Source organism: Typopeltis vanoorti, chromosome 11 (assembly GCF_054136105.1).
Source record: "Typopeltis vanoorti isolate ZY-2024b chromosome 11, IOZ_Tvanoo_1.0, whole genome shotgun sequence".
In the NCBI taxonomy this organism is placed as follows: Eukaryota; Metazoa; Arthropoda; class Arachnida; order Uropygi; family Thelyphonidae; genus Typopeltis; species Typopeltis vanoorti.
The window spans coordinates 65295706-65320376 of NC_143559.1; the positions used below are offsets into that span (position 1 = coordinate 65295706).

A 24671-nucleotide genomic window follows, 5' to 3' on the forward strand; every position below is an offset into this window, starting at 1 on the left:
CATAAACATTCTCATCGAAGATGTTTGGCGGAAATCTCTACTGATTAAATTTTATGGAATCGATTTCGAAATTCCTGTGATGATATCATTGTCTCTTGAGGAATCACGTGATTTCCATCAATTAAATATGTAGGTTCATTTTAATAACCTCTTAAACATGAAATTACCCATTGCGAATGTATTGTACACAGGGATTTCATACATATAATGATTATGAATACGTGCGATGGATAATAACGTGCCACATTTGCGAAAATATTATTTGTAAAAGGAGAGGGGGGGAATGGGTGACCATTCTACAATCACAGTTTCTTTCATCATCTCATCTTGCCATTGATTGCTATATTGTGGTATAAGAGAGTGTTGCAACACCTAACACTTCGTCACACTTGGATATATATAAACACACCACCACCACCACCTGTGTTATGGCTCACTGTGAGGCTCTTGTTATTGAGCCTTTAAAGCACTTCGCTATTGTGCTCAATGAAACTTTAAAACATAGCTAAGCTGAGTAGAGTAAGGTGACGGATTCAGCTATAGATTAATTAGATTTTTGGTGTATGGGACATTACTTATTATTCATCCCTTAATCCCTAGCAGGACAGCACACTCTGACAGGAAGAGATATATACGTGAATTTTTCTGTTATTTCGAAACTTCGGTATTTATGTATGCTGATTTGATAAATAACATAACCATGACGTGTTTGCAGATGTTTTGTTTGTGTGTTTAGGAGTTAATTTAATTCAACACTATTCAGTTTACAATTTGTTCATCTAAAATATTTCGCATTTTATTGCAAATTATTGAAGTGCATTGTGGCTGGTCTGTAAACGTCACTTTTCTTTAGATAATTCGTTTTTGTTGGGATTTATTTTCTTTTCCTAGTTAATAGTTCCTCCATTCCTTATTTTAAAATTCTGTTACCTTGATTATCATGACAAATGTTTACTAAAGTTTACAAATGAAAAATCAGAAAGAAAATACTGCCTCTCACTATCTAAGATATGGGAGTGTCTTATTCTAATCACACATTGTTAAAGTGTTTTAATACAGTCAATGGATAACGAATAATATAGGCGTTATACCTCATTGTATCGTGTGTGTTTTTTTAATTATCGAGATTATAGAATAAAACAGTTCTTTACGCGACACATGAACATATCGCTTAGAGTTGTGTCTGATCATTTGTGAAACATGACACCGCTTTTCTTGTAGAATGCGAAATATTTCAAAGTTATAGCTTGTGGTTTTAGCTGAGTAAAGTAAGGTAAATTCAGTGAGATTTTACGCGACAAACAAAACAAATACTTTTCTTCAGTGTGGGTTTATAAGAATTAATCTCAGTTCAAAAATGTCTCTTTGATAATGCAGCTGCTAAATTCAGTGAGATTTTACGCGACAAACAAAACAAATACTTTTCTTCAGTGTGGGTTTATAAGAATTAATCTCAGTTCAAAAATGTCTCTTTGATAATGCAGCTGCTAAATTCAAATCCCAACTTCAGTAGCATTCCATTTATTGCCACACTTGTAGTTTGATTATTTCAAAACAAACTAGTTTAGATTTTTTTCGAATCTCACAAATGCTTGTTCATCGATTATTCATACAACTTTAGGAAACGATATTTCGTTGCATATATATGAAACAGTGCTCATGAGCATCATCTTTATAAACGAAAGCCTTTTATTGACTACTAATATTCGTTTTTTATTCCTTATTCTATTATATTTAATAAATATAATTAAAATATTTAATAATATTTAATATTTAATAAATATAATTAAATATTTAATTAAATATAATAGAGCTGGAAGGAAATGTCATCAGGAAGGTGAGAGACTTTAGATACTTAGGTTCAATAGTGGAAGAAGATGGAGGAGCTGAGAAGGAAGTGGGATGCAGGATACAAGCGGGTTGGAGGAACTGGAGGGAGATGGCTGGAGTGTTATGCGATAAGAGGGTACCGATCAATCTGAAAGGCAAAATTTATAGGACAGTGGTGAGGCCAGCTATAACATATGCTATAGAAACTGTGGCCCTGAGGAAAAATAACATCAGCAAGATGGAAATAGCAGAGATGAGAATGCTTAGGTGGATGTGCGGTGTGACCAGAAAGGATCGTCTGAGAAATGACTATGTCAGGGGAACAGTAAAAGTTACGAACTTAGGAGCGAAAATACAGGAGGCAAAGTTGAGATGGTTTGGTCATGTGATGAGGAGGGAGGACGAATATGTGGGAAGAAGGGTCATGCAGATGGATGTGCAAGGAAGGCGGAAGCGTGGGCGGCCAAAGAAGAGATGGAGGGAGCTGGTAGAAGAGGACTTGAAGATGAAGAACTTGGATGTGGTGACAGCCCAAGACAGGAAGGGGTGGAGGAGACTCATTACAAACAGTGACCCCACTTAAGTGGGAGAAGCTGCAGAAGAAGAAGAAGAATTCCTTATTCTATTCTAATTCCAATTGTGAGGAATTTTAATGTAGAATGAGAGCAACTTTAGTTATCAGATTAATCATTTAGTTTGTATGTATTAAAAAGAATTCTTAAGAGAAAACGAATTGAATTATTTGGATCTAATATTTGATCTAGCATTTGCCGTTATACTATAAAATATCCTTCTTTTGATAAATGAATCAAGAAGTTTTAAAAAAATTAAACTTATATAAATAAGCCTGACAATTAACATAATGCTTAAAGAGTGTCACTACTTCACAGCTTACAGAATCTTCCGCTTATTAATGACCTTCTTAAACTGTTTCGTTTAAATGTAATTGGAAGAATTTATTGAATGGATGCCAAATATTCCTCTCAATAAATCTTAAGTAGTTACAGAAGAAAACATTTAGAGTCGTTGAAATGAAAGAAAAACTTTACCGCGTGAAGTCGTCAGATAAAGGCGTTATTTTTCCACGCGTTTAAAAACTTCTTTGCAGTGTTTTTATTCATTTGTTTTTACAGCTTAATTTTGTTATTAATTACTTGAAGTCTCTTACGTTACACTTCACTACACTCACTGCAGTTTGGATCATTTGTTTTCCTTGAAGCAGCTCCTTTAAAAGAGAGAGAGAGAGAGAGAGAAAGAGAGAGAGAGACGGAAGGAGAGGGGGAAAAAAAAGAGGTAAATGCCTAGGAAGAATCCTCCTCCTTTCCGCGTGCTGCCCTTCCGCGTCTTTAAAACCCATTAACATTACATGTTTAACATCTTATTATTGGATTAAGGAGGTCTTGGAGTTCAAACCTCAACAGGTAACTAAGTAGTTTTTTACGCGACCACAAACCGCCGCTCGCATCCCTTCGCTAGCCGGAGTAATGGAACGTGGTGAAACTGATGAATTTTACATTCACTTGCTTCCGCGTACGATCATCTCGCGCCGCTGGCTCGGTAATGGGGCGGAATGATTGGCTCAGTCGGAGAGGGAGTTCGTCGCGAGAGAGCGTCTCTGCGGTAAAATTAGCTCAAAATATGCACTCCCCGTTAACAAACCTCTCAGTTATGTGCTAATTTGGCGTGTGGCAAGAAGAAAGTGGCTATCAACTCCAGCAAAAACCCTTCTGTTTACCTTTTTTTTTTTATTTGCAGGAATTTCACCTTAAAATATAATGTGTGTTTATTGACCTCTTGGAAATGTCGCGTGGTTGACATCTGGATAAATATAAAGGAGCAATAGATTCATTAACTCATATGAGCTGCATGCTTCTTTTAATGCTCTTCACCAGTAATGTGATGTGCTATCTCCTTTTTTAATTTTTTTTTTCTTTAAAGAAACGAAAAGACTATTCTGTATTTTACAATTGATAACAGTACTTCATGAAATCATTCGAAATAATCCTAAAAATGGTATGCTAACTTTTTTTATTTTCAGAAAAAATAAAGCATGCCGTTTCACATATTAGTAGTAGTAACCTTGAAGTACCTCAAACTGCAAATCATGGCATTCTGAATAAACAGTGCATGTTAAGAAATAAAATTGTTCCGCGAAGACATATTTAGAAAGCCAAAATAATACAAACATATTCCAATATAATAAATCACTTTAGACAATACGGAAAGGTTTAACGAAATTTAGGGTGTTGCTCTTTACACATATCAAGGCATTTGATTTGTCTGGTCTACTAAACAAACGCCCATGTTAAAGTCATTCTCTTGGATATTGCAATTGGATGTCTAATTTCCTCTTTCGTTGTTCATTTGTCGCGCGGATTTTGCCTCTCCAAAGACGCTAAGAACATTTTCTAGGCTTTTTTTCAGATGAAAATTTCATCTGGAAAAGAATCTAATTAAAAGTGTTGCCGGACAACCGCATACCAATCGTAATTCCAGTAACTGAAGGTTTAGTTAGTTTTATACGGAGATACCAAGATGCATTTCTTATAAAAACTAAAGTTTCAGCTCATTCTGTAAAACATACAAACTATGAACGCATGCAATTTAGGCATAATAAATTCTTCTCACGGCTTAGGCTACCTTGAGTTTAATTCTAAATACTTCCCAGTCACTTTAATAACGTATTACAACGCCTTTTGCCTCACCAACCTACAGGCTGTGAGTGTTTGACTATTACTGTGTGCATGACTGTTTGGGAATGAACGAACTCTTTTTGACCGACTGAGAAATAGATATCCATCGATAACTTATGAGATGATGGCACAAGTTGCAATCCTTTCCTCTCCCCTCCCCTTACTATACTTTGATGCAGTATCTGACGAATGTATTAGGTTTGTAAGTTTGTAGTGCACTTTTCCTTATAAATGTTTCATTGATGGTTTTCCAAAAATTATTATTTTAAGATGCTGTAGACGGATTAGCCATACCTCACTATCCGCGAAACACCACTCCTTCCTAAGTTGTTGGAAGTTTTTTTTCTTCCTAGTGGCCCCTCCATTAATGCATAGCATTCTATATGTCCGCAAGAAGATATGCTTTGCATTAGGAGATTCTAAGATAAGTGGTGGTGATGAGAGCTTGGTCCGCCTTTACCACGAGTTGCCTCAGTCCTGAAGATACTTCAGGCGCAAACTTTGTTTGCTTACACTTGGATAAAGGATTAAACTAAATTTATTATATCCTTCCTAAGTTGCTCACTCCAAGTCGAATATCCATATTTTCTCTGCTGTCTTACAGACAAATCTTGTACAGATATTTGAAACTGCTACCACAAAATGCAATCTAAACTCTCCAAGAGAAAAGAAGGATTTGGAATGTGCTCTTCGTGCAGGCCTGACGTGACGTAACGTACCTCCCCATGTTTTGGCTTCAGTGCACAGCATTATTATTAGAAAATTTCCCATCTGTAAATTAGGAGTTTCCCGATTTGAATGTTGTGGATTTTTTGGTTGCGCATAAAGGATGCGGTGAAACATGTTTTAACTCTTTCACAAAGTATATATATATATATATATATATATATTTATTTATTTATTTATTTATTTATTGGAGATCTATGCTCGAATTGTCATTGTATATTGTTCTTATAAGATTTGGATGAGATATATATCAAAGTCGTATAACAACATCACGACTGGGGACACAGACTAGCTTTAGTATTGAATAAGTTATCTACTAATGAATACTGCGTATTTTTAAATGTGCTCATATTTGAATTTTTAATTTTTTCAATCTCTTTAGATATTTCATTATTCCATTACAAAATAGAGAAACAATTAAAAAATGTTTGTGCAAGCGTGTGTGTGTGTGTATATCAAAAAGCTTATTGGTGAACGTTTTATTGCACATTTTAGCACAGACATTCATGGCATGCATGACCTTCGTCTCACTTGAAAATTTGTGTTCGCGTTGAGATATTCTTACATCTTTAGGAGCAAATACAAGGTAGTGAATCGGCTACCATTCTTTAACTTTGTTTATATGTTTACATATAAGATATATGTTGAGAGAGCAGGGATTAGTTGGTTGGCTGGAATTACTGCCAAAACAACTATGAAGCCATATACGATTACTATGTGGCTTAATTGTCAGTGTTCTGCTGCCTGTTTGCGAGTGAAAACTTGTCTCCGTTACTTCTTGTTCTAGACAAGATTCGAACCTAAATCTTTCCAACCTATCGTCGATACTGAATGAACCACAGAAGTTCTGGGAGAGAGATAGAGAGAGAGAGAGAGGATTCAGTTTTTATTTTGAATATTTCCATTTATTGTCTGATCAACAGCTAAATCTAGTGTTGTTCAGAATACAACGCTATAAGAATGGAATATTGATTGAGTTAGATCTTAGCTGAAACTGTTGCTGATGAATTTGGATATCAGGCATAATATTATTATTTAGTATATGACGATGAATACATGATGTTATGTGAGCATAATTTCTAACATGTCTTAACTCTTTCACAAAGTATATATATATATACTGATTTCAGCAATATATATATATATTGCTGAAATCAGCATTCAGAGATCTTTGAACTCGCATTCTTAACTATAGATCTCTATTTGAAACTTAAAAAAGTTTCTAAAAATAATGATCGATGTAAATATCAACTTCATTGCATTCTAAATATGTATAATATAATAAACGACTGCTGATAACATCATAATCTTATGATCGTTTTATCTCAGAGGAAAAAAAAAAATCTCCAAACATCTTTAAACCCAAAAACTGACGTCTGTAATTATAAATTTCTGTTTGGTCTCGACAACTTTGTAGCTAGCCACTGGACTCACCACCAACCATTTGCTGTCAAAGTAACTTTCTAATCAGGTCAGGTCGCATTCAATTTTCCTTTATTGTTAAGTTGAACAAAGATTGCTGAAATCAGCATTCAGAGATCTTTGAACTCGCATTCTTAACTATAGATCTCTATTTGAAACTTATTTATTAAACAAGCTACTAAACAAAGATTCAAACGCAACTTGGATAATTAGATAGACTTCAGAGAAATGCGACATGAAGTGGAAAGCAAATCTGTTATTCACCAAAACAACGGACCACTCCCAATTTAATGTTGTTACGATTCATCGTCAAATCACAGTCGAAATGAAAGCAAACGCTTGTCTTAATTTCACTATTATAGCAAAAAGATGTGATACTTTTCCGCGTACTTTTCACTTCTGTGTGCTCGGTAGAGCAGTCAAAAGTATGCGGATTCATCCGACTTCCTCCGGATTGCCGTGCTATTGCATTACGACTACACGACCGGAAGGTCTTCCTGCTTTCAGAAGGTGAAGGCTGTTGTTGCTTTCTGCTACACGTTACCGTAGGAACTTTCTCCTTATTGTACAATTTCCTTCAATCTCCTCGGATAATAATCATAAACGAATTATTTATCTTGATTAGCTTGTGAAGGAAACGTTAGACGAAGGAAGGGGAGGGTTAAGTATTGCTTGTATTCTTACTGATATTACAACATACCCTAAATGACGATATACATTACTTCCGTGAGTCCGATTTCTTTCGGCTTTCTTATCTAAATTTTTTGTTTTCTTACTATGAACGTTATAGAACATTCTGCTAATTTATCTTTTTTTTCTGCCTGTTTATCTATCTACATCGTATTGTCCATCGGCGATCTCAGGGCGAGCATTCAATCTCTTACTCTAATCAGTGAAATATTTAGAAGAGTCATCGTTCTACCTGGGTGCAAATAAAATGCTTTGCAAGATACGAAACAAATTCGATAAAGAAGTAGAGATAGTATAGGGAGTTGAGTGATAGGACCCTTGTGAAATCGTAATGCTGTTAGCTTATTGTCTTGAGACAGGTGCGAGCGCACACTAGTCGAAATAAAATAAAAATAAAAGAAGCCGATGATCTGGGAAACTTTAGTTAAAAAATGAAATGAAACATTTTCAGAACTGTTTCTTTTTGACGGATAACTATCATTCTTTCTCCCTGACACATTCACATACCTCTTAATTCAATAGTATGCTGATAAGTTAAACTTTGTGTGGGTGTGTTTAACTTACAAACAAATTACATAGTTATATAATGACTTTCATATATAAAATATGTAACTAATTTGCATTTCCGTTACATACGAAACTGTCTTAAATATATTTTTGTACTGTAAAGTAATTCCAATCTCTCTCTCTCTCTCTCTTTTCCTCCCACCTTTCCTTGTATACTTTCCGGACTGTTTTGCAATTTTAACTCATAAAGGCTTAGTTGTGTGTTTGTTGTTCTCAGGTAGAGTTAAATTCCTAACACCATGAAAGAGAAGGTTCCTAATAATCAGGTGGACCCAAATGTTATCCACTTTGAAGTTATGTATGTGATTCTGTCTAAATGTTATTCTGTTACAATGGCGCGGAAACACAGTTCCTTCCTGGAACTAGTGTTCAAACGCACTTCCATGATAATGATGATTATCCAAGCCGCTGTCCAAATCTAATTCACTTAGAATATAGCATGTGTTTCCTATTATACTTGGTTAATCGGAGCCCTGCAGTGTAGTAAGGATTCTGCATATTTCACTCCCTAATGTTGCTACATAGTTATTAATACAGAGCTATCCGCACATAGGGTATTGTTCACCCTACCATTGCACCATAGACCTTAATCATAACTTCCCAACAGAGTTATTCAGTATTCTTGTGGCATCCCTTAAGATCTATATCAGAATACCCTTACTACTACTGATTTTCTTAAAGGATCACATTATTTTGCGTGAATAACTGTTCGATATGCATCGCTGAACACTACATTTTTTGTTAGTAATCCTTTTTGGTCATCAAAATTTGAATATGAAACTCTTTCTGTTTGCCGAGTTCTTTGTTTACAAAGAACTCGGCAAACTAGTTCTTTGTAAACATCTTTGTTTATATCGATATCCATGCGGATTTCTTGCTTCTATCTTTATGTTAATGCACAATGTATTATAATTACAATAAAAGTATAAATTTTCATTCATTTCAGTTTAAAGTCCATTGTTAATCAGTTTCTCCTTTAAAGTTCAAAAACCGTTCTTTTAAGTTCATACGACTGTAAGTTCAAAAACTTTGCATATTTTGGTTTCGGATTGATTGGTTATTTCTTGATTCAGTATTATGTCGATGCAGTTAAAGTTACAAGGAGTATACTGACGACTGTTAAATTGCTTTTATTCTTCGGCAAGTTTTTAGTGTTTTGCAGGGGGGGGGATATGTGGAAGAAGAAGAAATCATATTTAGAATTAGTAAATACGAACAGCAAGCATAAAATCTATTATTTGTGTGTGTGTGTGTGTGTGTGTGTGTGTGTGTGTGATATTTATATTTTGCATTTAGAATGAAATGTCCAAAGACGTAACTTACTATTCCCTTTAAACGTTTGTCCTGTTATTAATGAATGGCTATGTATAACCATCCATTAATAACTATAGCAGGACGCCCCACTATAATTATCATTAATAATTATAGCAGGAAGCTGTTGCATTTCATCCGGTCCAGGTATGGTAGTAGTTTCCAATAGATATATCCGTTTTCTCCATATTCCTTAAGATCAACAATCAGCTTTCAGATTTCCCTACGATTACTGTTTCCTCCCTTTTCATGGCTCTTCATATTGCGATGAATAAATACAAATCCCTTAACGTGCGTATTGTTCATGGTAATTCTTAGGACTTTATTCGTTCCGACCAGATTTCTTAAAAGCTTTTTGCTTGTCTAGTGGACAATTTATCGGCATGCCTGCACACGGATTTCCTTATGTATATACAGTATTCAACCCAACGATTTGCTGTGTAACTAACGCCCAAGGTTTAAACAGGTGGCGCTGTATTTCCTCTCATAAGACAGTGACAGAATTATACCTATTATTTCATCCGCCACGACCAAAGTGGCGAAAACATGCGGGGCTATTAATATGATCGGAGCATTGTATGACGACAGGAAGACTTGCGTGTCTTCGTTCATCTTTTGCTGTGGCCGTCATTCCAGGGTAGGTGGTGACGGCCTAGATCATTCGTGCTGACCCTCGTATTTGTCAGGGAGGCGGAAGGTTTTTAGCTATCCTCAAATACCGTGAGAACCACCTGTTCCTGAGCCTACGGATTTCCTCTCCTTTGTTTTCGATGTCGTTAGCTATACGCCGCACCACTGGCGGAGGGCTCGGGGAGAAAAGCGAATTGTGTATCGTGCGGTGCTCTACCGCTACTGCCATCAAGAGGAAAAGTGGCAAACTCGCACACGTTCGTAGCGCTGTACTTGCGGCTGACCTCTGGCCGAGACAAAAGACAATACTTGCGGTAGGTTTTTTTAACCCCTCACGAAGTAGGCTTAGCGAGGTCACGTGGTTTCCTGAAATTTGTCGCCGGAAGCGGTGGCCTGATTACGTACAAGTATGATACTGTAAAAGGAGGGAGTACTCCAAGGGGAAAAGAATGTCCCGGAAATCCTCAGTGTGCTTTTATTGTGTGGATTCTTCTCTTTCCACTTAGTGATCAAGTTGAGATTTAAGAAGGAAAGGGGGGCGGGGATTCATACCTGAAGCAGGCCCTTTTAGCTATTTTGGAGTACGCGTATAAGGAGAGATGCTCATTGGAATTATCGTTTATTTTTAAATGGCAGAATATAACTTTAAAGTGGTGATGTATATACAGTATAGATCTGTTCCCTCCATGTTAATATCGAGTGATTCCCTCAGTGAATAATGAAACTTATCCATAGGTTCCAAAGATAAATGAAATCTAATGTTCAATAGTGTGAGATATGAAACAACCATTTCGGTTTTTATTTTCCTACGAATATTTAAGGTTTAATATTTTTTTAATTATTTCTTTATTTATTTTTGTATGCGAATGGGTTAGTTTTAGATTAGCATAAAGACAATCCAAATCACATCTCAGAATGTGTTGGGAATTGTTTGCTGTCAGGGTTACTCGGTTTGCTGCTCAGTGATGAAAAATCGAAGAAGTACCCGAATAATAAGCCATACTCAACCACTTGTTGATGATGATGATGAACTAGGTTCTAACCAAGACCATAGCTTAGCAGGCTACATGTAGAGAAAGATACATGTAGGTAGTATTTATTGAATGGAAAACAATCATAAGAGATGACAGTAATTTGCGCTATGGTTAATTTCTTTCTTTATTATGCAAGATACGTTTGTTATTGTATTCTTAATACAATGCATTAGGAAAGTCGATATAAGATTAATGAAGTCACAGCCTATCTTGGTGTGTACTGTAAATGTAAAAAGTTTTTAGGAATTAAATTTGACGAAACCACAGGATTGCTTATCTAATGTAAGGCTCGGTGCGCCTCATATGTGTGCGAAACGCTTACACTTTTCAACAATATGATGCTATGTGTCATCATTCTCCCCAGTATATAACCGAGTTTACATTCGCAGGACAGTTCCCATTTGTGAAAGTCGTTTAATCAGCTATTTGTTTTCGTCGTAATGCGTGTACTGTATTTTATGGCATGTTCCATTTGTTCTCTGGAGTCAGGAGGGTGGGGCCTCTCTGCCACGTGCGGTGCAGATACATAGATTTCGAAGATGGAAAGGAAATGGCCCCTTCGCTTGCTTGCTTTATGTAGGCCTCATCAGTAAGCAGCTCTAATTAAGACCAGCTGGCAGCTGTGATGACTGGCACGTGCAAAAGTATACCCTGTTCCTTCCGCCTCTCACCTTCCCTTCTCATCCTCGCGGAGCCAAACTAACGGTTTCCACCACCTGCGCTCCTTTTTCCGCCTTAGGTGGCGAGCACCTCTGCGAAGACTCGTGCACAAAGAGTCTCTTTTACACACACACACACACACACATACTGAAACGCTGACTGCACAGTGTTGATACCGAAACTGGCGCGTGACCTCGCGTTTTCGGTGTTATTTATTACTGTGGGGTAGATAAACGGCGTCCTTTTACGACCTCCCCCGCCGCCTGGTGGAGATGAGCAATTTTTCAGAATCTGGCCAAAGGTGTATGAGACTCCTATTCATTATACAGTACCGAAGGCTTTTTATGATCTCTCTCACACACACGATCGTATTGCTTTTAGGCTTTTTTTTTGTAAAGTGCGACGTCACTTTGTTCTGTATGTAGTCTTTTGCAAGATGACAAAAGAGGTTATCATTGATCTAGGGAATCAGTTGCTATTCATTCTGAATTGAGTTTGCACAATAAATATCATATAGGGAAGGGTTCGTTTTATCGTAATAAAATTCGATTCCGTTTTATTCATCTTTAAGCAGTGGCGTAATTAGGATTGTTCATTCCTCACGCAACAGAATTTTTCGTAGCTTCTCCCCGTGAGAATTTAATTGGGTTCTTCAGCACTTCTATTGTTCTCCCAACGGAGCTTTCTTTCCCTACATTATGGAGATTTGCAGACCACTGGTTGTGAAACTGCCTGCAAGGTTTTACCGATGCGAGGCTTTGATTCTTGTTTTAAATTTGAGAATCGTCAAAGAATTAATGATAATAATTCTTTCAAATATAATAATCATAATATTTTTTCACGTGTCTCCTAGCCTCTGTTTGAAAAGATACTTATTTATTATAATTCTTTGTGCAAAATAAGGTATTTATTTTGATAACTGTCATGGATTTCTTGTATATGATGGAAAGAGCTTTCTGTATTCGACTGTTTACACAAATAGTCTTACAGCAAAGTACATGACTAATTTGATTATCAAGATTTTTCATATATTCGAATAAAATATTAGTAAAAAAGTTGCGTTCCATAGAATATTCTCATGTTTTTTATTTATTGATTGATCTTGTTCTAAAATGGAACCACTTATAGATAAAAATATTTGCCCCCCCCCCCACCCCCTGTTTAAACATCTCATACATAAATGGATCCATTTTAGCTTAATAAAAATCACCCGATTTACGATTACTCTTTAATGGAGATACTTTTCGTCTACCTTATTATATCTTCTGCTTCTACCTCATTGCATATCTTGTAGGGTACTCACATCATCTAAAATGAACAAATTAAAAAAAAAACACATCTCTTAAGTCAGTCCAGGCCTACAATAAGCACTGATGGACTCACACAAGCGACGGAAATCGTCTACCACCCTGGACATTTATGGTATCTTTGTTTGGGGAGTTTTATCAGCTAGATATTCCTAAAGTCAAATCAGATACAGATCACTGTTTTGTTTTTGTGTGTGGCTGGAGATTTACATATAAAACTGTAATCTGTACCGATTCAAAGGAGAGAGAGAGAGAGAGAGAGAGAGATGATCCGTTTCGGACAATTACTATTTCAGTTCTTTAGGACGAAAGCTGGTTTTCTAACCTTGCAACATTATCTCGTGACACCGAATGGCTTATTTACACTGTTTTTCTGCAGGATAGGACTAATTAGTCAAGCCTTGAGTCATCATTGCTGTCTAAAGCCATGCGTGCTAGTTTGAATAAATCGCTAGTCACTTACTGGCACGAGATTATAGCAGTAAGGAACAAACGAACCCCCCCCCCCCCCTCCGTACACGTGCGTCACGCTAGAGGCTAAATATCCACAATAAAACTCCGCCTATCTGTCACTCATCCACTTGAAGGTTTTTCATTAGGCCTATCACACGGTTGTAATAAAATTGGAATTGTTTAAGACCGTCCCATTTAAGAAAGCCTCTTTGGGTGATTATACAGTCACAGTATTTCCATGAATCAAAAGAAAAGTTTTAATGCATCGTTTTGGCTAGCTTTTTGGCTTGAAAAATCTTAGGCCTAACATTGGTATTTCATATTGTCTTTAATCTTAGTCTCACTAAGACTAAAGCGGCATGCAATAAAAATATGAGTAGAAAATTATAATAGACCTTAAGTTAATGTATGAGATTTCTCCCGTAATAATCCCAAATGTTTTTTAGGTATTTTATTTTAAATAACCCGTTTTTTTTTTTTTTTTCATATTATCATTTAGTATATGTACTTCTCCTCAAGAGTGATTACAGTTAAATATTCTCTGCTGTATTCAATTCGAATTAGAATGTGTAGGTGTGCACATGGGCGTGTTTTGAAGGTTGGTTCGTCAATTGGTATATTGTTATTATTGTCGTTATTATTAATATTAGTAGTATATGACACCTTCATAGAGTCCAAGGACTCATCGCGAAAAAGCACTTACACCACGCAACCCACATCACTCTTCTTAATCCTTCATCTACACACTATATAATTCACGATCTACACTAAGCCATCTGCCGCCCACTAACAGTATATAGCTGCTCGGGGGAAAAAAACTCACGCTGCGCATGCCTACTGTTGAATATCCTAAGTTTGAACCAGAACCGAGGGACTTTTTTTATAAGGATTTTGCCTTTTCAACTAAGGCGCAGTTAGCTGGTAATAATAGCAGATGTTTTTCTTTCTTTGAAACTCGTTTTTTTTTTTAATTTTACAAAAAAAAAAAAAAAAAGAAGAAGAAGAAGAGAGACTAGAGTACAAAATATAGTTGAGATGAAATGTGCTTATGTCTCATGCTTTAATTATTTCAGTGTTTGTTCTAATCAATCCAAACTCAATATGCCTAAGCGAAGCCGTGCACTGAAATTTTCTTGCAGTTCATATCTCTAACGAGTGAGCCAAATTATTTAATTTACTATTTAGCAGAAGTAATAGCAGCAGCTGTAGTGGTAAGGGTAATTATACTCTAAATCCGAATATTATTCTTTGAGCATTTTCAGTGCTCGTAATATGCCCCCCCCATCCCCTCCCAAGCAATACTGCGTCCTTTAAACCTCGTATGACTATATTGCGGATATTTTCAACGGATCGACTTGGATGTCCGCATCCTCTTCAGTGGCAATTTCTTCATACTTACCGGGAACAAATTTCCTACCTGACTATTTCTGGAAACAATTTATAATTCACCGGAACTTTTACTTAATATGAAAAACTAATCAACTTCCTTCTATTCTGTAAATATTAATTTATGTACATTAATTTTTTAAAAATTAATCTTTGTATATGTTGATCTTACAAAGATTACTAAATTTTGATTAAATAAATTCTGTTTGATAGCTACATAGAAATACAGCTAGCTTAAGATTATCTTATAAATTAACTAATAAAAAGATTAATTCGAATTTTCTGGCCACTGTGGTATTTATTTATGTTAACACATATAAATACGAAAATTATGAAAGTATCCTTTTTAATTATGTCATTTCAAGTTATTCCTCGGATCATTTCCGTTTAGCGAATTTTTAATTTTTTTTCTTATGATTTTTTAAATTTCTTTTTAAGCGGAACTATTAATGAATATGCAATAACAAGAATGTATGCAGTAATAGGATTGTGTGCAAAGTTATTCTTGCAAGAACTATTACGTCACCAAACACAATAAACTAATATTTTCTTCCAAAAGATCCAACATAAATCTAGCGATGATGTATGCACACAGAGATAAGCAGTGGTTCGTGTTAATCACTTCAGAGACAGGAGTAATCAATTTTCAAACTGTATCTTTCTGAATTGCTATTGGTTTTCATTGTGCGTGTTTGTAATGGCTGGCCTCTTACTACACATTTTGAGAGACCTTCAGTAATCGTTAAAAGACTTAATGTTATTTAAAAGCTTTTATTCTAAGCTCCTCCTTCTAAGAAATTGTAAGTGCATTCTAATAAGTTTTCGGTCAACATTAGTAATATGGATGGTACTAAACACTTGCGTTTTTCCGTGGAAACCACTCATAAAACTATGCCACAAAGGTGCCACAATGGCTATGCTATCAGTCAGCGTCTTTAACAGTTAGATTTCCTTTCCTGGAAACCTGCGTATTATCGGCGTGCCATCTGGAATGATAAAACTAGATCTGCAGAGGAAAAGATATGATATATTTCTGTGAAAAACCTACTTGCTGTCGACTATGCGCACGTACCTCTCTCTCTCTCTCTCTCTCTCTTCCTTTTCCGATCCGTTAAGGTCAAGAGGTGCTGGAGGTTGTTGGAGATGAAAAGAAACGATAAGGCTTCTGTGTAATCAGCTTACAGGTGTACAACCACAGTTTTCTGCTGATTGTTATCACATTGGTTTGGATTCTCTCAGTCATCAACAGTTCCGCCTAAAAGTAAAGAAAAAATGATCTAGTGTACTGTCAAGTGATCTTGGTGCATTGTTATTATTATGTTTATTGCGTTCTTTTCTTTTCTTTATTTTTAACCCGTATTTTTGTGACGGTGTCTGGTATAATTGACGGGCGAACATTTGCTAGTCATGGAATCGGAGGTTGCAGGTGAGTTAATTCGACTATGCTTCCATACCAATAACTAGTCGGATAGCACTTAGTTTGTCTGCTGTTAATAATCTTTTCTTTTCTTTGAGTTCTCCAAGATAATTGATTCGATTATTAATGAAATAGTGAAGTCGAAAAAGATGGCAGCTAATTATGTCGGAAGAAGAACTCGCAGTATCGAAGAGAAAAATTAATATTCGGGAGTTTTTCATAAACTGCACAGTTGACAGTAAATTTTACAACAGTGACTCGCACCCTCTTCTCAATCGTCTAAATTCGTCCCTCTTAGACATTACAGTTAGGAACTTATTTAAAACTCATCAACATGCGTTTTACTTCAAATAAGAAATGCTTTCATTGATAGTCTTTTAACCACATATTGTCTTCATTAGTCACATCAATTTAGTCCCAAAACTTATATACACATCATCTTTCTTTAGAATAAGATATTGATCTTCGAAAAAGCTGTTATTAGAGGCTAAGAAAAAAAAATCCTCACTTTTCATGGGCGATATTATTTAAATAACAGACAGCAATAACTATTTCACACTTTGTCAGAGACGATTTATTTTTACTTCAGTAATGCTAAACTTTTTTCAGCCTGCCCACCCTTTTGCTTGTGTTTTGTAATGCATAAACAGTTATTAATAATGTATAAGCAACTCTTTCCATTCACCCATTTATACACCTATGACACAGATTTTGATGAAATTTGGTATTTGGGGTTTGAAATTTATCCTCAAAATGTTTTAAATTATTTTTAGTAAAGTAGAAAAGGCGCGAACACTTATGAAAATTTCTTGTAATATTCGAGAGGGTAAGAGCCAATAAATGGCGTATCAGCATTTTTAATAGACTTAAATTTAGACCATAGAAATAATGTTAATTAGATGTCATGAACATATATTAATTGTTTTTTTTTTTCTAATTTAATAATTGCGCTGTAGGTTTATTTTCTTATGTTGATTTCTTTGTTGTTGGTCCTATATTGGCACTCAAGTGAAAAACTGAAAAGCCAGTCCCTAGTTTATAAAGCTGGATCATCCTTTCATAAAGTATATATTAAAAAGATTGTGTATACTTACTTTGTGTCGTCATAAAACACAGATGTTACATTTCAGCATAATATTTACTGTCATTTGTGAAACCCGCAATGATGGTAGCCCACCTGTTTTATTTACAGTAGCAATCCGCGATGTTTACTCACAAATCTTTGACACCCCCCCCCCAAAAAAAAACTGAGAAAAATAAAAAAATAAAACATGGAGTTTTTTTTTCTTATAGATATATAAATTCACCTTTGGACTCCCCCCCCCCTCATTTGTACAGTAATCGTCAACTACATATTTGGAGGAAACTTGTAATAGTACACTGAAAAGTACACTAAATCATAAAAAAAAAAAAACAGCAGAAACTTGAAGACATAAAATACTAATAGTGCAAAAAATATATACTGAGCTCTGTAAACACATTCTATATATGATTGCCGCTTCACTGACTACTGTTCGCTTAAAGTTTTCAAAACAAAAATAATTTATAAATTGATCTTTCATAATAAAAATTAAAACCGTGTTTTTCCCCTATCTTCTATTTGCATATTAGGCCGAATAGCTTGTTATAGCAAAGTCTTGGCTTTCATAGACTTCATTTTGTGAAGATATGGAGCTTAATCTTATCTTCATAGATTGTCATGACTGCAAAATTGTGCACTTCTCCATCTGATTGTTTTGTGTATGGGGAGTGGAAGGATAACCCTTCAACCACTGAATGAGACAATAGCTGAATTTTAGTTGTAAATTCCTGATAAATGTTCATCATGTTCTAGATAGGATTCGAACCTATCTACATAGCTAGAGGGTGCTTGACATTTTAATTACTCCACTAAGACACCGTTATAACTCCCTACTCTTTTAAAATATTACCTTAGGCATTATCAGCAGTTGCGTATGGAGGGATTAAAAAAATCTCTGAATCAATAAGCATGTTCCGCAAGCCACTCTAGCTTCAAATAGCAACACTAGCTTTCGAAGTTTATTTCATCAAGGAATGCCGATTAGATGCCTACGTTATCGATATTGCTTTTTTTTTTTTTCCATTTAATGATCGAAAAGTTTAAACTGGAAGCGATTATAAGTAATACATCCCAGTGGTTTAAGCTCGCTGATTTATCCAACTACTGTTCCAATTAAGATGTGAATCCCGCCTGTTGTAGTATTTCTTTACAGATTAGTAGTTCCCCGAAATGAACATTACTTGTTGTCATTTGATTCATATTACACCTTGGCCTGTTGGACTGCTATTTTCATAATAGAATGCCGTTAAACAATTTTGCAGTAGTCACATGAGGATGGGCGGAGAGGCGAAGTTACCACAATGAGTAAATGTCATCCCGGATTTCTATTATAATTCACTGAATAAAAGCGTGAAGTCGTCGTTCTATGAAACAAGGGATACAAGTTTAGTTCTGTAGATTAAGCATGTCAGTGGTCGATCTTTAGTTCTGCTGTCTATAATAGAAAACTGTTAAATCTATTTACATCGCAAATATTGGTGCAGTCTGCGTATTTCACAGCGGGTTGTAGAGACTTGTATTAGCAACACTGAAACCTGTTGATTGCAAACATTACGAGAAACATCATTAAGTCAAGTTCTACACTTTGAAAATATTTGTTCGAAATATTCAACTGCTTTATTTTCCTGTAAATCTTGATTTAACGAGTTGGGGGATTGATGTTTAATTTTGATTTAAAATAACCTTAACACCTAATTAAGTAGTGTCGTTCAAACATCTCTCTCGCCTTTTCTACCTTCTTAAATTCTTTAAGCTTTTGTTTATCTTTATTGAATGGTTAGGCATGTTGGAACTTATACCTGAACTCTGCTGTCATCACGGTATGAACCTGCAACTGTTAGCTATGCAAATGCCTTAACCACGCCTGCCTTCTAGCCATTAAGTACTATTAATATTAATATCGGCCAAACTAAATGACACCCTGATAATTCTTGCTCGCTATATGTTTGATAAATATGTCAACCCTATGTAATAATTTTCGAAAACCTGGAGCAATTTAACAATGTATATTGTGAAACTTAGTACATGAACTTTATCCTCTTGAATAATCCATATTCATGCAATTGACAGCTTTGATTTCACACGTATTTCTTGGAATGATTTCCAGAACCATTCCTGATATTTCTGTAGCATTTATTTTAACTGATGCGTAATATGTGAGGAATAACGGACAGTATCTTGACGTTTTTAGATTTCTAATACTCCATAATGTCCGGGTGTTTTATGAAACATTATAAATCGTTTTAAAAAAACTGCTGACTGAAAAGAAACCCTTTTTTTTTTTTTAAAGTGAATTGCGTGTATCGTTGTATAAAATAAATAACGTACACACGGATACATACACACCTGCTATTCGATAGTGTGCACTGAAGATCAGTTACCCAAGCCAGAGGTTAAAGAACTTTGGTACACATGTGCGCGACAGCTATACTGCAAACATATATGTCCATATGCGTGTTTGCGTGCGACTGCTTTTTCAGCGAGAAGTAAGAAAGGAAGCAGCTGGTAGTGGAATATATATATATATATATATATATATATATATATATATATATATATATATATATATATATATATATATATATATATATACACACACGAAGTTTACATGTTAGAAACTAAGACCCAAGATAACCGAAAAATAAAAATTAAAGATGTTACCGATGCAAGGAGAAAATGTATTAATTAACTGGATAAATAGCTGAGCATCGAATATTAGAACTGTATTCTCCATGCACTCTTGCAAAGTTCTATTCTGCTTTGTTTCTATTTTACTCAAGAGAATGCAGTACATGAAAGAAAGAGCTTCTTCCTCTGGCAGCAGGTGTTATTTCACAATCATAATCTTCGATGCATAACGGATACAAAAGCTGACAGAAAATTATTAAATGGCCCATTAATAGTGTACCAAATGGAGCGTGACAGGATTTATGCTTGTGTTATATTTTCTACTACTGATTTCCTGCAAGTTTGCGTTCTTCTGTTATTAAGTCCAAATACAGGTACACATGGTGACGTGGAACATCCTAAATGTCACCTGCCAACTTCCTCCAGCCCTAGAGTAAGTAGAGGACATGGCATAACAATGTTGTGACCTTCTTAGTCACACTCGGTACCGGTGTTATATATTTTAATATATTTCTCAATATCGCCACGTGTGATAAGTATGCTCATACTAATAAGTTCTGTTTTTAAGTGCTGAGCAAGTAAATTAAGTATTCAGAAATGTGAAGTTTGAATCCATGCATACTGCTGCTTTCAAACGACATCTGTCAGCTTTTATTTTCAATGTTTTATTTTGTTTTATTTTTATAAGAGTCCTTTCACTAAAGATTGTAAGCATAACGTATTTAGTTGCTTTCGAGGAAGACCTTTGATTGAAAACACCTAGAGTCGAATCTCGACTGGGATGCGAAGAATCTTCATCAAAGCTTTTCAGTTTAAAGATGAGTTAGCTGGTCTCATACCAAGGTGGTAGGGTTTTTAATCCCGGTTTTCCATCCTGCAATCAGGCAAACCGGCCAGGAGAATACACACAATTTATACACAAAAATATATATATTTAATCACAAAACTAAAATTATGGTTAATTAATATCCTAAAATTATGGTTACAACAGCCAATCTGGGCAGAGTTTGAGCCTTAAATGTTTTAATAAAGTCTTAAAAGTGTTATTATTAAGTGAGTCGAGGATTAGATAATACTTCCAATACTTTTTCAAGCCTCCAATAATCATGCATAATTAAAGATATTCATAAACACCCATGCTTTTGCGGGTTCGGAATAGTTTGGTTGGAATTACAGCGTAATTAAGGCTATTGTTGCAATGTATTATATGTGGTAATTGCGTGTGGGTGTGTTCTCTGGCCTATTTGTCTATTATGTAAGATGAAAAATCAGTTTCCAGGAGGGAAAAGTTTGCAACCTTTCGAACCAATCGAACCTAGATTTTTTCAACTGAAGGGCAAATGTGCTGTTCTTGTCCTACGGAGACGCTTGCCACAGTGGGATTTGATTCCACAGTCGGAGCGACGCTAGCTTTCGACTTAGTAGACTATCATACGCGTAATTGAAATTCACATTTTGCTTATTTGTATTCTTTATCGAAGAATATAATTTACTATGTCAGCAGAAGAACGATATCGATCTCGCCAAGATAAGCTCTTACAATCTTAATACGTTTACAAAATTTAATTAAACTTGTCGCACATGTAGTGATGCGGATGGATTAAGGATCAAACATTCTAGGAAGAACCTTGCTCTAAAAATCAAACATGGAATTTTTTCAAACTACTTCGGACCTCCAATAAACAGAATAGTCGTCTTACACCGAGCGATGAAATTCATCTACCACCTGAAGATATTCACATCCGTACCATCCATTCGACAGTCAGACCTGCTAATTTACTGAAATAATGATTTAAACAATTAACCTACACAACTCTTCAATTTAATATTAACTGGCTACGTAAACTACACGCTTTCATAGACAGTTTACTTGCACTTTATAAAATAACTATTGTGATACCGTTTTCTCTCTCTCTCTCTCTCTCTTTTATGTTGTGGCATTTATTTGAATTGCGGGGCAAGGAACTACGGCTACAGGGACTGTATATTTATGTCTGCTAATTGTTCTCTTGCCGGTTTGTCTGTTTTGCGACAGGAAAAGCCCTGCCACCTCCATATAAGACCGGCCTCAGGTGAAAAACCTTTCTAAAGGTTCCTCACTTATCAGACGGGAATCAAACAGGTATTTCCAAACGAGGAGCAAAAGTTCTGTCTTTGCGAACTGCTCTGCGAAGATATTAATTGTTTTTTTTTTGCATATAATAATAATTATTGCCTTGAGTTATCGTCTTCATTTTGTTTATGTAAGTGACCCATTGTGTTATTGTAAAATAGTAAAGTACACTATATAAACATATAGTTTGTTACCTTATGAAATTTAGTGCTTTATGTTTTAGGGTGAAATATTTTCATCCTAAACCAAGAAATATTTTTGGTATGTTTCTTATCAAAATCCGCGCCCCCACCACACAACTCTCGTGAGTGTATCTACATAGTTACTTTACTTACTCATTACAAAATGATCAATTAAAAAAAAAAAAGGGAAGTCTCAAAAACACGAGTTTTTCTATGTACAAGTTATGTTTTCGCGATTTTCTGTACATCAAAGCTGATCGGTTTTCGCTAAAGAAAAAGAATCATAAGGCATGTTGTCACGTGTCTTTTTTTTTCTTTCTTAGATTCTCGCCAATTCTTTCCACAGAAGAGAAAAAAATAATGATAAATAAAGAATTCTGCACAGCGATATCCGTATTTATATGTATATTATTTACACTTCGTCTAACTATTATAATCTTATCGAAAAACAGTAACAACGAAGGAAAATAAGTATTTTTTTGGTATTTAACTTTGGATGTGAATCTCTGTGTGTATTAGGTATTGATGTATGTTTAAATCTCTCTCTCTACCTATATATCTCTATTTTACGCACGCACACGTACACACACTCTCTCTCTTTATCTTACGCTCTCTCTCTCTCTCTCTCTCTCTCACACACACACACACACACTTGAGTTGGACATTACTACTATAGAGTAAATTGCCGAACATTCCAGATAACCAAATCCACGCTGTGATTCCAGTCTGCTGCCATCTTGCTATTATACAGCACAGAGTCATTTCGCACAGCAGTGGAATCTGGTATCTGATAATACATTCGCTCATTCTAATTTCCTGTATACGCATCTACATCGCAATATTCCTGTTTAGTATTGTGCTGTGCGCAAAATTACACCCCACTATGATATGAATACCTCATTTCCATATAACGTGTATTATCTCCTGTGATTTAGTAACTCAATATCCACACTTCAGGGACTGTAACATATTAAATTTCTGCCACTATTACAAAACATAAAAGGCAACTAAAAGGCATGGGTCTGTTTTATTATAAAGGTACATTTACTTTGAGTAATGTTTCATCAATGAAAGGAAGACAACCACTGGTTGAATCTCTGAAATTGAATTTGTGAGGGAATGCGTATGTCGAAATGTTTATGTACACTGAATTAACTGAAAAGTTCAGTCTTAAAAAAAAAAATATTTGTGTGAGAAATATGCTAATTACTCAAAATTTTAGAAACTTTATATAGAAAAAAAAACGAAAAAAAGACCTTACAAAATTCTCACGGTAAATATCACTTTTAATGTTTATCACTGCTTACTGATCTTTCTAAACTCTCTCTCCTTTTTGTTGATCAACGTCCCGGTTCATGTACTAACGCATATTTCCTTCCCCACACACACTCTGACTATTCTCTCTCTTTCTCTCTCTGGCAAAAGGAAAATTTTCCCACAAGTTCTGAAATTATGAGCGGTGTATCATCCAGCTTGAATCGTAATTGACTGGCTGTCACAATGTATTTGTCTTCATCCTGAGCAATGCCAACAAACCGAAACAGTTCCTTTTTTTTTTTCGTGCAGCAGCTGCTCTCTGTAGCACATAGCTCACCAGCTCGTGTCCTACGGCAACGTTCTGCCATATGTTGATAGCCTTAATTACACTTCCCTTAAAGTATGCTACAATTGGTCAATAATTACTTGAACTCCCCCTCCCCACCTTACTGCACGGGAATCTACTGCACACCTTTTCAGTCGGTGTCATTCACCAGTGAAAGTGGCCAACTTCCCATACTTTCTATCCAAATGTCGCATTTCCTTTGCTTTGTTATTTACTGCTACTGGGACTCAAAGCCATGGAAGCCATCTTGGAAACGCGTGACTCATTACAAGTGATCTACTTGGGGAAGTGCGGTTGCACAATTTTTCAGGATACCTGCGAGAACGTTAGCGTTAAAAACATCCTGATGTTTTTCTCAATACACTGCCACATTTCTCCGAAAAGAAATTCATAGAAATTCATGTGATTTCTTTCTATGTTTTGTTGTCTTCTTTATACTATGTTCCATTTAGGTACTTGAGGTGATAATACCATATTGCCGCATCTTATTTGAATATTTTGTGATATTAGACTATCAAAGAGATTTATTTATTTATTCGTATGGAGTTTTCTCCCTTTTCTTCCCCGTCCCTATTGGGGTGAGTTGAGCCCCCCTCATGGGGGGTTAAGTATTTATGGCTGTAAATCCGTGTGTGTGTTCACGGGACTGGTTTGCCTGCTTGCGGGATGAAAAACCCCAGATACAACGGGGGGGGGGGGACATGCTGTCCACGCCCAAGACCAGCTTACTTGGCTATGGCAGATCCTTAAGCTCCTCACGTCGGCGACGGGAATCGAACCTAGGTCACTCCTTCCCCAGGCATATGGTTGCGAAGCGCAAAGCCACTAGGCTAACCGCGCGGACAAGAGATTCATTAGTGATGTATAAATCGACTGAAGATCCTTATAGAACTTTAGCTTTCGTTTTACACTTATTCTGATTAATCCTGTAGGGGGGG

General features: G+C 35.7%; 1 protein-coding gene across 2 annotated transcripts in view; it reads left to right on the forward strand.

The window, feature by feature from the left end:
- Positions 1-24671, forward strand: part of pros (homeobox protein prospero) — a 104662-nt gene that overhangs the window by 8445 nt on the left and 71546 nt on the right. The window lies entirely within an intron of this gene.